Below are 13661 nucleotides of genomic sequence, written 5' to 3'. Positions count from 1 at the left end.
TTCGATGTCCATCAGTTCGTGGTTTCGGAGATTGCTTACCGACTTTCATTCATATCTGAAAAGATCAAGGGTGCCGAAGTCTTCATTGATCCAAAGAAAGAAGCTGACACAGGCAAGACCTGGATGATCGAGTTATCATATTGACTTGGGTTATGCCAACTTGTGTTGTGTTTTGTAATCAGAGCTACTTGTCCTTGCGTTGCCCAAGAGAAGTTATCTTTGCTAGGCTATTTTTCGGTTGTCTAGCCATGCATGGGAGCGAAGATAACTCCAAACACGTTCTGGTAGATGAGGGGAGACTTGCTGTATCCATTTCCGTCTCTGGCCAATGATTTGAGGAGCTAGCATCAGATGGTCTATCGTGGCCTTTTTCTTGATAAAAACGTATAAAATGAAGCGTAGATGAGACACTGTTTAGCGAGGAACTTGTGGAAGGCTTGGGCTATCCTCGTACTCTTTGGTACTGACTCATTATTATTATGCGGCAATCATATCACTGTCTTTATCGACTCCATGCAAAACATGTTCATTAAATTTGATAGGCCTAAAATGGCTTTCATTATGACCAAAACTACTAACATGCAAAAACTGGTAATAGGCCCGCGCATCTCTCTGGTTATCAATGCTATTTTATTGTGTTCTGTAGCCTCGCTAACCACAGGCGTGGATCCACAAGAACAGAAGAAGCAACAAGATCGTGCTTCCCTGCTTTAGGAGTTTCTTCCACCGGTGTGCCTACAGGGAGATAATGACTCTCCTAAAACCCTTATTTGCGGTTAATTGTTAAGTGCATCTACACTTTTGTTGGATCCACATCTTTGAAAGAAGACTAGTTTGGCACGGGCGGGCTAGAAAGACTTCGACGATAAAACCGATCATTCAACAGATAAGGTCCTTTTGGGTGACTCTGGAGCAAATCTATAGCATCAGCCAGTCTAGCGCGTTCTAACCACTATCGCTTTCGTCTTGTAAAAGTTTAATAAATGCAACTGTGAATTAGGGCCAGTAGACTAGAACTACAAATTGACCCGGCGTCGACGCGTAGCCGCTCACCATTATGGTTCTATTGGTTCTCATCGAAGTATCTAAATGGTTCTATTGGGGTTCTCTTCGAGATATCAAAATATTATTTGGAATTTACCACCCGTGTGGAGCCTTGAATGCGACTCTAAATTGGATCAGTCACACCGGGCGATCACTCTCCTGGAGAGCTCTTATGGCTCTCATGTGATAACTAACTTGCCTTCCCTAAGTCTTCGCCTAACTCGCCTTTCTCAGAATCTTCTGAATCGGGATCCGTGGTTGCGTCTGTTGGCAGTAGCACTTCTTCATTGTATTTGTGACTTGGCTTTGTCCGTTGACATTCTAACACATTGGCATTCTAATCTTGGATTATTTCTTAATAAATTCGACCCGGAAGGCTTTTTAGCTAAACATAAGGAGTGGTGTGCGGACCCAAAGGCAGTTACCAATATATCATTAGATTAGTGAATTCCCACGCGCCAAACAGGCGTCACCACACTGCCTCCCAAAGGCTTATTTTAGGCTTCCCCGCCACATCACACGCTTGCTTGATTTTGCTAATCCGATCCAGAAAAAACGAACATTCTCCCACGTGCTTCGGGCCTTGCAATAGCAATAGATGCTACAGACGTGGTGTCATTATCAGTGATTCCTCAATCGATCAGAAGAAAGGGAATATAACCTGCCCTCATTGTCCAGGTTTTCTTTGAACAACATCGGCCGGACAAGAACAAAGGTTTTCACCTGCTTCGTCCTGGGAATTGTTCGAGCTACATTCCGTTCAGACTAGATATCTGGAATCTAGTCCTCTCTGTCCTAGCTTAACAACCGTCTTTTTGTCTTAAGACAATAAACCACTTCGTTTAGCCTGCCAAGAGTCGCATTCCTAACAACAGGAACATCTGAGTTTGTCTCACTATTTGCATTCTTAGGTCCGGACAAGAACAAGAGGTTTTCACCATCGTCTTTGCGCTTTGCTGGAACTATGTAAGGTTTACGCTCGTGACTTCACGAGATAATGATTCTCCTCACGACCACCATTTCATTTACCTTCACCCCGGGACTCAGGAACAACATCTTAGAACCTGTTTTATCCTCTGAACAACCAACAACAAACACTAGAATTAGAGTTATAAACCTTCCGAGATGGCTTCATCTATTGCTTCTTTGTTGTCTTTCTTATCTGGCAGATGAAAACGGGAATCTTTTTCTAGATTGTGTGAGTGGTCAGTTGTGATGGAGAACAGGGGATTCCCAATCCAAAAAAGACTGGCTTCTTTTCGAAAACTTCCATGCCAGCTATGCACCCAAACCTAGCAATTCTAGATTCTCCTAGTAAACTGCTGGTTTTTGGGTGCTAAAAAAGGAAACTTCCACGCCGGCTCTGCACGGGAACCATCCGTTAATCCGTGTGAACCAAGAAGAGAAAATCGAAGCTTTTGACACGCCTGTCTAGCCAATCCAATGTATATCTTTCGTATCCCTGCTAGCGTAAATGACACACTATTTTTGCGAGGAAAGTCACCTTGCAAACAAGCACGATTCCCTATGAAAGTGAAAGGCAATTTTTTCCCGGGACACAAGAAGAGTGCAGGATATATAAAAGAGAACTTGCGGAGGGCGAGACAAGTTCAGTCATGATTGCAGAATGTGAGGACTATTTAGTCATTGAAGATGAAGAGTGTTATAGTGCGTGATGATGCTTTGACTTGGGTTGTGGACTCAGGTGCGTCCTTCCACATCACACAAGGAGTTTTTCGAATCCTAGACCTGTGGCATCAATGGCTCTGTGAGGATGGGAAAGAGTAGAACGTCAACAGTTGTGGGCAAGCCACCTTCACAAATGGTGCGAAACAAACACAAAAAAAAGGTTGGTGCTCGATGATGTGAGACATTCAATTCAAAAAATCTCTTGTCAGTAGTGGGAAAGCTTTATGATATTGGCCATGGCAGTTATTTTGGTGAAGGAAAATGGAAGCGAAGCGCTTCTTTGATTGTGGCTCGAGGAATAATTGCTTATAGAAAGATGTAATAGAAATACGAATACGAATGTAATCAAATTATCGACTCCGGGTCCGCCATTCGTTAATCATTCCTTAAGCTTAAATAGCCGACATTCCTTCCGCAGCTGACTTGTTCATCCCCTTCCATTCCTGCTCTATAGTAGGGGTTATGTCCCCCTTTCCTAGTGAGAGCAATACGCAATGATGCTACGAATAGAGATAGTGCCCTATCCACTGCAAAACGGTACTCTGCTTCAACCACACGGTATGGCTCCCTCATTTCAAACCAAGCTGTAGACCGAGTAGGAAACAGCTAAAGGTTCCGGTCCAAAGGAAAGAAGATCCGTTGGTTGGAAATCCGTATCAATTGTTACTGGTTCTCCCGTTCTTGGTATTGTGTCATGTGACTCTAAAGCCCCAACTAGGCTAGATCGATATCTTGGTCCTTGCTAGGCTTACTCGCGTAAATAACCCCCATGTCTTAGGTGTTCTCGGGGGTAAGCGAGTCAGTACAATCGGTTGCACAACCGTCCAGTCCATATCATAATTGTCATAATCAATCATATCAGTAGGTGGCATACTTGCCTGCTCAAGTCCATCTACTATGGATGTGGGCTTGGACCAAGCCATCCCCAAACACTGAACCGGTCTTGAAAACGGGACTGAACTGAATCCGAGTTCTTGGTAGCCCAGTGGCTTTTGGTCCCCATCGGAAAGTGCTGAATGGATTGCTCCTTGCCCAACGACAAAAAGAAAGAAATTTAGGAGAGGATTGATAGGTTTAAGCATTCAGGACTGGTCGCTCTTATGGATACCTATGAGCTAGAGTCGGGAATCGAAAAGGAGACAACGGAAGCCGTACAGATCTTGTTGGGAATGCTGTTCATGCAGTGGAGAGCGTAAATGACCGGCCCTTGAGGCGCGAGTAGACTTATCATATAGAAAGGAAAGAGATAAGCGGAGGGAGGATGGTTTGATGATAGCCAAGATCTCCATCTCATTTGTCACTCTCGTATGCTTAATAGGAATCGGCAAGCAGATACAACCACTAGGCCATTGCCATTCGACTAATCTATTAGAGTATCCTACGAAGTCAGGTCCAGTAGGCACAGGATGCGCTAAGCCATTCGATCTTCCTGCTGGTGGTCCACCATAGAGCTCCTATGTAGCCGTTTGTTTTCTCGCTTAACTAATTTGTATGAGGCGATACAGCTGAGATCAGCCAATGGTTCGAGCACTTAGCACAATGTGCCACTTAACCGGACGAGCGCAAGACCGGGTCTACCTACCTTATGACATTTATGAAAAACGAACGTTGTATTAAGGGGTTTCTATCAGTTAGTAACAAAGCCGGCAGTATCCTTGAATTCAGGGGTCAGCTACGGGAGGTATGTCTCCATGTGTGCCGAAGAAGCGTTTATCACTATACGTTGTTTATCCAATCAAAAACTTCTTCATTTAGTTGGTAGAACCCACGCCAGTATCATATTGACTCTCTCTCGTCCAATAAGAGTTTCCGAGAGTTACTTTATTCAAATTCTCTCCTTTCCAAAGCTCCACAAGGAAAAAAGAGTAATAGGACAACAATATTGCTTTCATTTATTTTGAGTTCTTTCTTTGTTGAGATGGAAATCGACGTTCTTTTGAAAAGGGCTAGGTAGTTTGCACGCAGGCAAAACTTCTTCATGAAAGGTAAAAAATAGACTTGGATTTCATGGGTAAAACCTTCTCATTGATCGGGTATCAGCATCCCCATGGCTCGAAAGATCCGTTTCTGCTATCTGCCTTTGAGGGCAATCCTTTCTCGTAGCTCTATTTGGTGGCAAGCAGCTAATGGGTTCATTTGAAACTAATTGAATCACATCAGAAGCAGCTTGAAGTGATGATCTGAGATCAGGAGCCGTTCCTGGGTGTGGCAGGCCATGTGGAGCTCTTAATAGTTTGTTTCTATGGGGTGTGTATCTGGGGTGAAATGGCTCCGAAAACAGGGAAGGGGTGGATCAACTATAAAAACTCCTGTCTCAAAACTGGTTCATTGCAGATATGAGAGCTGAGCAGCGCGGATCACATACAGATCTGGAACCAAATCAGAAGTCGGTAATAACCTCGCCTTGCTTTTTTAATGTTTCACAAGTAAAAGTAGGTACTGGCCAGGAATCTTTAGAGCACATCCATCTTGTTTTGATGAGAAATAGGGTTATTCCCGCTCCCCTTATTAGTTAGTGCGCCTATCTATATTTACTAGGCTGGCATGTTTCTGATCCCTTTTTGTAAAGGTAGCCCTTAGGGAATGGTTTGCGGATGGGGTCACAATAAATAGAATCCTTGGCAGGCAAAGAGTCTTTCTAGATTGAAGTCTATAGCCGCCCAGTGCTCGCCTTGACAGGTTTCCACTACTTGGGGAGCAGCCCATAGTGATATTGTGCTCATGGATCATAGGGATCTGGTTTTGGTGAAGAATAAGCTGAATGAAATTCATTTAGAAGGGGCCTTGAAGTGCCGGAAATCGTTTTCAACAAAGGATGGGAATTTGTCCGAGAAAGGACGATTGAGTTCCTACTTGGAAATTTCCATAATGTAGATCTTCCACATAAGGTGCCCGTTAGAAAGAAGAAAGCGGGTTTGGCTTATCCTTGATAATTTCCGTCCAGTTTCAAAAAAAGTTCTTCTAAGGATCTCTGAGTATGGATGTAGCGCGAATCGGCCGCCCCATTAGTTTTATGAGAATGGGTATTCCCACTAGAAACCCTATTACTTGACGGCACATTTACGTAGCGTAGATGAGTCCCTGAAACCAAGCAGATAGACAAGCTAAGAAAACATAGGATAATATCTATTCTGTACCTTCCCCTTTAAAGGAGAGAGAGCTCTAGAGAGAAGATAGAGGTCGGCTTCACTCAATCTCTACTACTTTACTTACCAGGTTGCAGAGTTCGAGTAAGCACTCGGAAAGAAAGACACATCACGAGAAGAAAGATTCGATGAAACCTTTTACAGCTGACGAAGACTAGTACTATATTTGTTTCTCTTCGGATTCCCGCTATGAACTCACTCCACCAGGAAAGGTTAGCTATGATTCAGTATTCGAATATCCACTCCACTAGATACCCATGCCAAGGTAAGAAACAGAAATGCTTCCTACTTGAATTCAAAGTCGATAGCCAAGCAAAGCTATTCCACTTGGTGAGGCTTCTGGACTTGGTATGAAATAGATATCAATCCTGGAATGGTAACCTATGAAACAGTAGACCTTGAGCCTGGAAACATATCAATTGAAAATACATCTTCTTATTTCCAAGAAGAATAGGGGAAGCATAATCTAAAATAAGTAAGTAGTCTAAGAGTAATCCTAGATTTACCAAAGATAGGATTAATCTTCTATCTCTTCATGTTTAAGATAAGGGAAGGCTCATCTAGATTGTATAGAAATGGGATTTGACTAAAAGAAAACAGAGAAAAAACAATCCTGAGTAAGATGATAGGGATGAGAAATCCTCTATTCCCCGAATAGAGTCTTTCTCGGAACTACAGCAATGCTATGACATATCACAGGTTAAACCGATCAAGCACAGAGAGATTACAAACTTCCCTAAGCCTAAGATCCATATTGAAATAAACCTAAGATCGAGGGATAAAGCACTCCTCGGTTTGGGATAATGCACTCGTATGTTCAGCGGAGATCGGTACTGGATACGGGCTTGGGAGAAGGAAGCTCGGGTATTGTTGGAAGCAAGCAGCTGTCTGGCCTGGATATTGGATCTGGACTGGATATCATAGCTTGGGCTTGGATCTACCCTTGAAACTATACTAGAAAGTGATGAGCAAGACTATCTTTGGGAAAGATAGTCTTACTCTGATTCAAGAATAGTTTCTTCATTTCGAATACTGATTCTTAGGGTTACTGGTGTTCCTATTGATTCAGCTGGAATGCTCCTACCTGTTACGGCGATGAAGGGTCAGAAACAGTGCCAGGTATCAGCTCGCAGTTGTCTTGGCCTATCATGGGATTCTTCTCGTTGGGTTAGCACTCCGGGTCTAGTCTTCTATATGGGTCGGGAAGTCAAGTCCTATTGGAGGGAGCCTCCTCATCATTAGGCTCGGGAAGGCCTCTTAAAGTAAAGCACCGATCATCTCTACATTCTGGAGGGGAGCTGGAACTCAAAGAGAGAATAGATACGTTCATGTCCTTTCCTGTCTATCCACTCAGGTTAGAAACTAGGGAAGCACTGGCCTATTTCCAGCAGAACGGAAGATTGAAGTCCGCGCTTCTCAACCTATAAACAGTTCAGACGCATAAGCCTCTTCTTTTAGACTATGAAACGGGAGAACCAACCCTAGAGAAGAAATACTTAGATGCTTGCTTTTCCCTTGACCCGGCACTATTCTCATTTCCACTTCCCCCCATAATGATATCAAGAACGGGCCCTTGCTCGAGAGAATTCCCTTTCCCTAGCCTCCTTTCTATCTCCCGGCAAGCAAATAGGCCTTTCCACCTCAACCTATGAACCAGTAAAGCAAACTCCAATACTAAGACGGCTGTAGTAAATAGCTTACACGACTGATCAGGCTCATCAACCTATGGAACCCCACGCTATGTTGCTATGATTCTTTTATCACGAAAGCATGTCGGGCGAAGGAATAAAACGTGTACAACACTAGCAAGAAGAGACTTGCCAAAGAATTTGATGCCTCACAGGATCCTGCAAAAGAGGAGTCCAAAAAAGCACGAGTCGGGTCGGCGGTTTCAGATTCAGATAGTTCAGTTCAATCATCATCTGACAGATTTCGGTGCCATTCCTTTTGAAACTGGCGTTTCTTTTGTAAAATAATTCGATGCCCCTGGGAAAAACCGAGTCAAGAAAGAGGTAAGGGCCGGGTCAGAGGCGGAACAGACATTCAAAGCAACCGAACCATAGATCCAGCTTTGCAGGACAAGCATAACGAAAGTAAGCATTTGGCCAGACATTCAAATAAACCCTATATCTAGAAATCCATCATCCCTGTCTGAACGGTCTAAGCTGCATTAGCAGCATCTTGCTACAACTCCCTTGGCAACCCTAGCACCAATAGGAACAACTCAGTTCAAGCTAGCAACAACTAACAATTTCTACTTCCTCGAACAAGAGCTTGCTTTTAGTTCACGTTAGCTACATTCGTTTTAATAGAAAGATGGGAAAGGCTAGGTTAGCAGAAGACTATGCTTGTGCCACAAACTTATTGCTTCGGAGAAGCATTTCTTCAATGAATCTTACTCAGTACAGTATTCATAAGGGACCTGTATCTAAATATTCTGTTCTAACATTCCTATTTTGGTTGGAAGTTTCTCAAATGAAAGAGCACAACCCTTTCCATCACTTCTCTACATACTGGCATTCGGAGCTAGGAGCAGAGAAGAGAAGTCAATCGGAAGAATCGTAAAAGCCTGGAGCTCAAACATTGCGTTCTACACTTTACTTTTGTTTTGTATCTCTGAAACAGGAGTGAAAAGAAATCAGCTCATCCACCACTAACTAAACAGGGCGAAACTAGCTCTTCTTTGGTTTCCCTGGGTCCAAGTTGGGGCAAAACCTGCTCTTTTCCCGAAAAAAGTCTATCGTACTAGGTGGCGCGACACGTGACATAGGTAGTAAAGTAGTGATTTTGGGCCCAATTCATACTTCTTTTTTGATTGGAATTCTTATCCTAGCTCGGCCTACTCGCGAGATGTTAGCCTTCAGCCTGATTACATAAAGCATAGCACTTCTGATCGATTTGAATATTCCATTCCCTATTTCCTTGAGCGCTTTCACCATTAACCCATGGGTGCCAAGACCATCCCCCCGGTTCTTTCTTCTTCTACTTCATATAATAGAACACAAGGATCGAACCTACTTTGGTTTAAGTCTGTTTACTTTTTAACGCCGTCTACGGAGAGACAAGATGAGAGAGGAGAGAGGAAGCTGAACGACAAGAGCTGACGAAGTCCAATCAAGCTGAGGCCTGGAAAGAGTTAAGAAAAAACACCTTCTACCTGCATTCATGGGTGCTCAACGATAGATTCCACATCAAGATAGGCAAAGCGGGATACAGCTCGTTTATTACCTCAAAGAAAACAAGAAACAGGTCTTTTCTAATTACGGAACACGAGAATAGCATGCACGGGAGAAGGATTTAGGGGAAGGTACACGCTGCTTTTTCGGAGTCTATAGGGGAAAGGTACACGATGATTTTTCGGAGTCTATAGGGGAAGATTCAACCAGCCCCAATTGCTTTGGGTGAGAGATCGAACCTCCACTCGTTTCTGGTTTCTGCTTTCTCCCTAGGGAAAGAAGATATGATATTTTTCGAAGAATGCAATCCCTGCATTCCGGCCCTGCTCTGCAAATCAACATCTGAAGATCTACGGGTCACCATAGTCTTCTGATCCACTAATAAAATTCCGCGCTCGAGATGATGTGATCTCAACGAAAAGATAGATACATCCGAGCTGCCCAAGGATATGGTCTGGGTACCGATCTGCTAGGATAAGGGGGAGATCCTATTACTCAAAAGGCTGGGTAAATTTCGAAATTAAGCGGAGGAAATCCACCAATAAGAGCGTAATAGAAAATACTGTTATCTTGAATAAATTCTTTCAATCCATTAAGTATCTTCTTAATTCGTTATACAATAGAGACGGGGAAAAAGATGATGATAAAAAACTCCACAATAATAAGAAATCCAAGAAAAAAGATATAACGGATGAGGAAGGAGCTAAAGAACCTATCAACAATGATGCATCTAGTGGCAGTAATGATGCATCTACTTCTACTTCCCCTAACCCTAATGATGGTTCTAGTTCCACTAATGATGGAACAAATCCAAATGTGAACACTAGTGCACCTAAGCACGACGATCATGGTATAATCCACCATTTTATATGGGGTGGTGGTAGTTCAAACGGCGGAGATAGTTCCAACAGTGGTTGGACTTCCTACTTTAATTCACCTATTGATAGATTTGTGAAAAATCGAAAAACATTTACCAATTTAGATCAAATAGGTCTAAATGGTTTTATTGCAAAAATAATAGGGTTTATAGGTCCAACAACAATTGTGCTTCCATTCTTTTATAACAGTTGGATGCCGAGGATAGGTTTGTTTTCCATGTTTGTTAGAGAGCCACACGACTTTCAAATGGGAGTTAGCGTACGACCATATACCACGTTTCACAATTATGGAACTCTAGTTATGGAATATGTATATACAAAATATTTGTTCCACGCTCAGGTAGGCTGGCGACAATATAAATGTATGTATATATTTGATAAGTTTAAAGAAACAAATGATTCGCTAGGTTTGTTTTTTATCGATAATATTTACTTAAGGGATACTTTTGATGTTATTCAGCGATTCTCACATAGCGGTCTTGGTTTGAAATCCCTTTTGAAACGTGAAATCATAAACAAGTTGGTTGAAGTAGTAATACCATTTTCTGATGAGAATTCTAAGTCGTATGTGTACGGTTATTTTGCTTTTCTAGTATATGCAGGGTTATTTTGTACTGTTTGGTATAAGTATATACCTTGGGATCCATATATAAAACCTGCTGATTTAGCTCCACCATCACTGGATGTATTTAACACCTATCATGCCGATGTCATGGGTTATAAGAAGGTCACATACCTGATTACTAAGGACATTGTCCAAACAAACTATGGTAGACACCTTTAAACAACCATCATTCAATGAAGTAGTAAATTCGAATGAACAACCTTGATCAATCTGACCACAAAGTGAGTTTTTCATGCTTATGCACTGGTATCATGGTTTCTATGTTGTTAGTAACAAAAACACTTCTTCCACATTAAACAGTACTACATAGATACAAGTTTAGCACAATGAATTTCTGAGTTATTTCACACAAGGAATTTACAAGCTAATGAAAATAAATAGATTTATAGGATATCTATCTAAATACGGCTCCTATCGTTTAAGGTTAGTAAATACATACTAGGAAATGCTCTTCAGGGATACCAGAACTGGAAGATCCTGTCAAGGGGAAACAAGACCTTAATAAGCGCCATCTCGAGACTTGGACTCGAGGGATGGTAAGATCAATAGGAGAAGGAGATATGATACAATTACTATGATCAGGATACCTTATATGAGCCATACTTATCCAGGGAATCAATCGCGTGAGGGTGTTGTTGATAGAGGGAGCTCTGGCCAGGAGAGGCTAGAGCGAGTGATAGCAACGGGAAGGTAAGATCAAGAAGGAAACAAGGCTTAAGAGGACCCTAATGCACCAATACTTTAGGCATTCCAACTTCCAATACATACTTATCATGGAATGAAATCCAAGAGGAGCAAGCATATCACTAAAAATAGCTAGCTTAAATCAAGGATGCTATCACAATACTCAATGGAATCGTTACATCAGAATAAGATAGACCCGCTTCGATGCTGTATTCAGTATGTCAGCTAGGAGCCAGAACTCACTATGCCATAGTCATACAATCAACCTGTGTATTAACAGCAATATCTAGACAGGCAGGATGGATTAATTATATTGATGGCCAAGATAAGGTGCTCAAAGGGGAAGCACTCTTCATCAAGTAATGACCCCTGGGGGCGGGTACTGCGAAAATAAAGAAACGCATAAGATCTTGTTCCTGATACGGTTCGAAAGTAGTGCAAAGAAAAGTGGTACTTCGGTCAGAAAGAAAGCTGGAGGAGGGTTAGTGCTAAAATCTTCTTGTTCGGATGGTTGAGAGAAGGAGGTGTGTCCTGTGGCGGATACACCGATTGATCGAGACGCCTCAAGGCCACTGGAGGGAGAAATAGTGATAGCAACGCTTACAAGGAATGCTGGGATAAGTTGGGAAGAAGGCAAAGATACTGGCGACTAGATCCTTGTGGCAGATTGGAAGATACCGATATCTCTATTTCAATTTGTTGATTGATGGTTTAAGGAAATGGCAGTGGTCCAAATCTTGCACATTTACTGTTACTTCTATGTATAAGTTCCTTGCTCAGGTGTGGCCCAGCTTTCATATCTTATTGGGATAGCTACATTGCCCTGGCCGGGTATTGCGAAGGAAGGAAACACCTTGTCCGAGTCAGGCGATGCTAAAGGATGGATTAAAAAACTCATGGATGCTATCTCTGTTATTGCTGCTTAATGCCCTATTTATACCGATCTAGCTTATAGCTGGGATTTCTAGAAAGATAAGCTGATGCAGCCCTCAGGGATGGAGTGCCTAAACTAACCTTCCTGAACAGAAGTAGCAGAGGTAGAAGATATGTAAATCGTACCATCAAGGGGAAATGCACTATTGTTATGCTTGGGCCAGGTTAGCTGATCAAGGGAATATTCCTATCGGAAGAACAATCAGAAAATAAGGAGATAGTCAGTTGGCACTTTTCACACAAGAACCGCTTTTCGTATTAAGCACGGGAGTCGTAAGGAAAGACCTCTGCGTAGCTATCAGAACGAATTAATGAACAAAATAAATGAATTCCGGTGAAACCAAGGCGAATTTATGAGCCAGCAGTGGGAAAAAGATGCCAAGTATTGACATGCAACATTATGAATGGTGCGATCCGAAGTCTTACTATTTACTCAAAATTGACTCAAATGGTTGACTGAACTTCACAGAGGACTAAAGCCGGGAACTTAAACTAATGGTTTTGCCTTTCCACTTCCCAATTGACTCTCATAAAAGGCTAGGCTACCTCTTCACATCGCACCTGATCCCGAATCATGTGCTCTGTTCAGGGGATCAATAGTGGCTATTAAGCTTTTCCCTTTCTATATATTCTTGAGAATAAGTAAATACCATCCTTTTTCCTATCAGCATCTCTCTATATGACAGTAAATATTGCTTTCAATCGATCAGGCACTAGGTTATTAAAGTATGGATATGCCATATAATAAGGGAAAAGGCCTCAAGTTTTTTTAGCGCAAAAGAAAAGCCGATTCCAAATTTTCTATTTCCCGGCAAGTCTATGAGAGTCCTATTACGGATCCTCTGATCTTTAGCTTGAATGGTCGTGTTTTTATATAATTAGGTCTTTCTTCTGAGCTCTTCTATTACGGTACGGAAAAATCAAACCTATCACTCTCAAACAATGGGTAAAAAGAATTCAAGCTAGGGGAGCCTACACTCTCTAACTAACTATACTACGCCCCCATTGATTGGAAACCCTCGGGGAAAATGATCCCATAAACAAAGGAATTATACAGTACGAAATAGCAAAAAAACAGACTAATTCGATTCTAAAAAATCGATAATAGATATTTTATTCTGCTCAAATTGTCCAGACAAGGGGAGATATTCAATATTTGAATCAAATTGGATTTCGTAGTATACCAATGTGAGCCAAACTATTACTATTTCATCTAACTTGAATAACCAAGGACTGAATTTGACTATGGATTCTGATAACTCGAGAAGTTTTTATTTGGTTATGATCCAAAAAGAAAAAGGAAAGGTTTAACAAGCCATGTGAAAATAGAGTAAAGTAACCATACGTTCCGTTTGCATAACGCGTATACGCCACGCCATACAATCGAAATAGAAACATGGGACGATTCCAGAATTTTTAATAGATCCATGGGGATGAGAGAAGTTGTTGTTGAGAAATATGAAATTGGAAAGGAAGTCAAACTCCC

The sequence above is a fragment of the Hordeum vulgare genome, chromosome 4H (genome assembly GCF_904849725.1).
Source record: "Hordeum vulgare subsp. vulgare chromosome 4H, MorexV3_pseudomolecules_assembly, whole genome shotgun sequence".
Lineage (NCBI taxonomy): Eukaryota > Viridiplantae > Streptophyta > Magnoliopsida > Poales > Poaceae > Hordeum > Hordeum vulgare.
Note: the sequence above shows the minus strand (reverse complement) of the source record.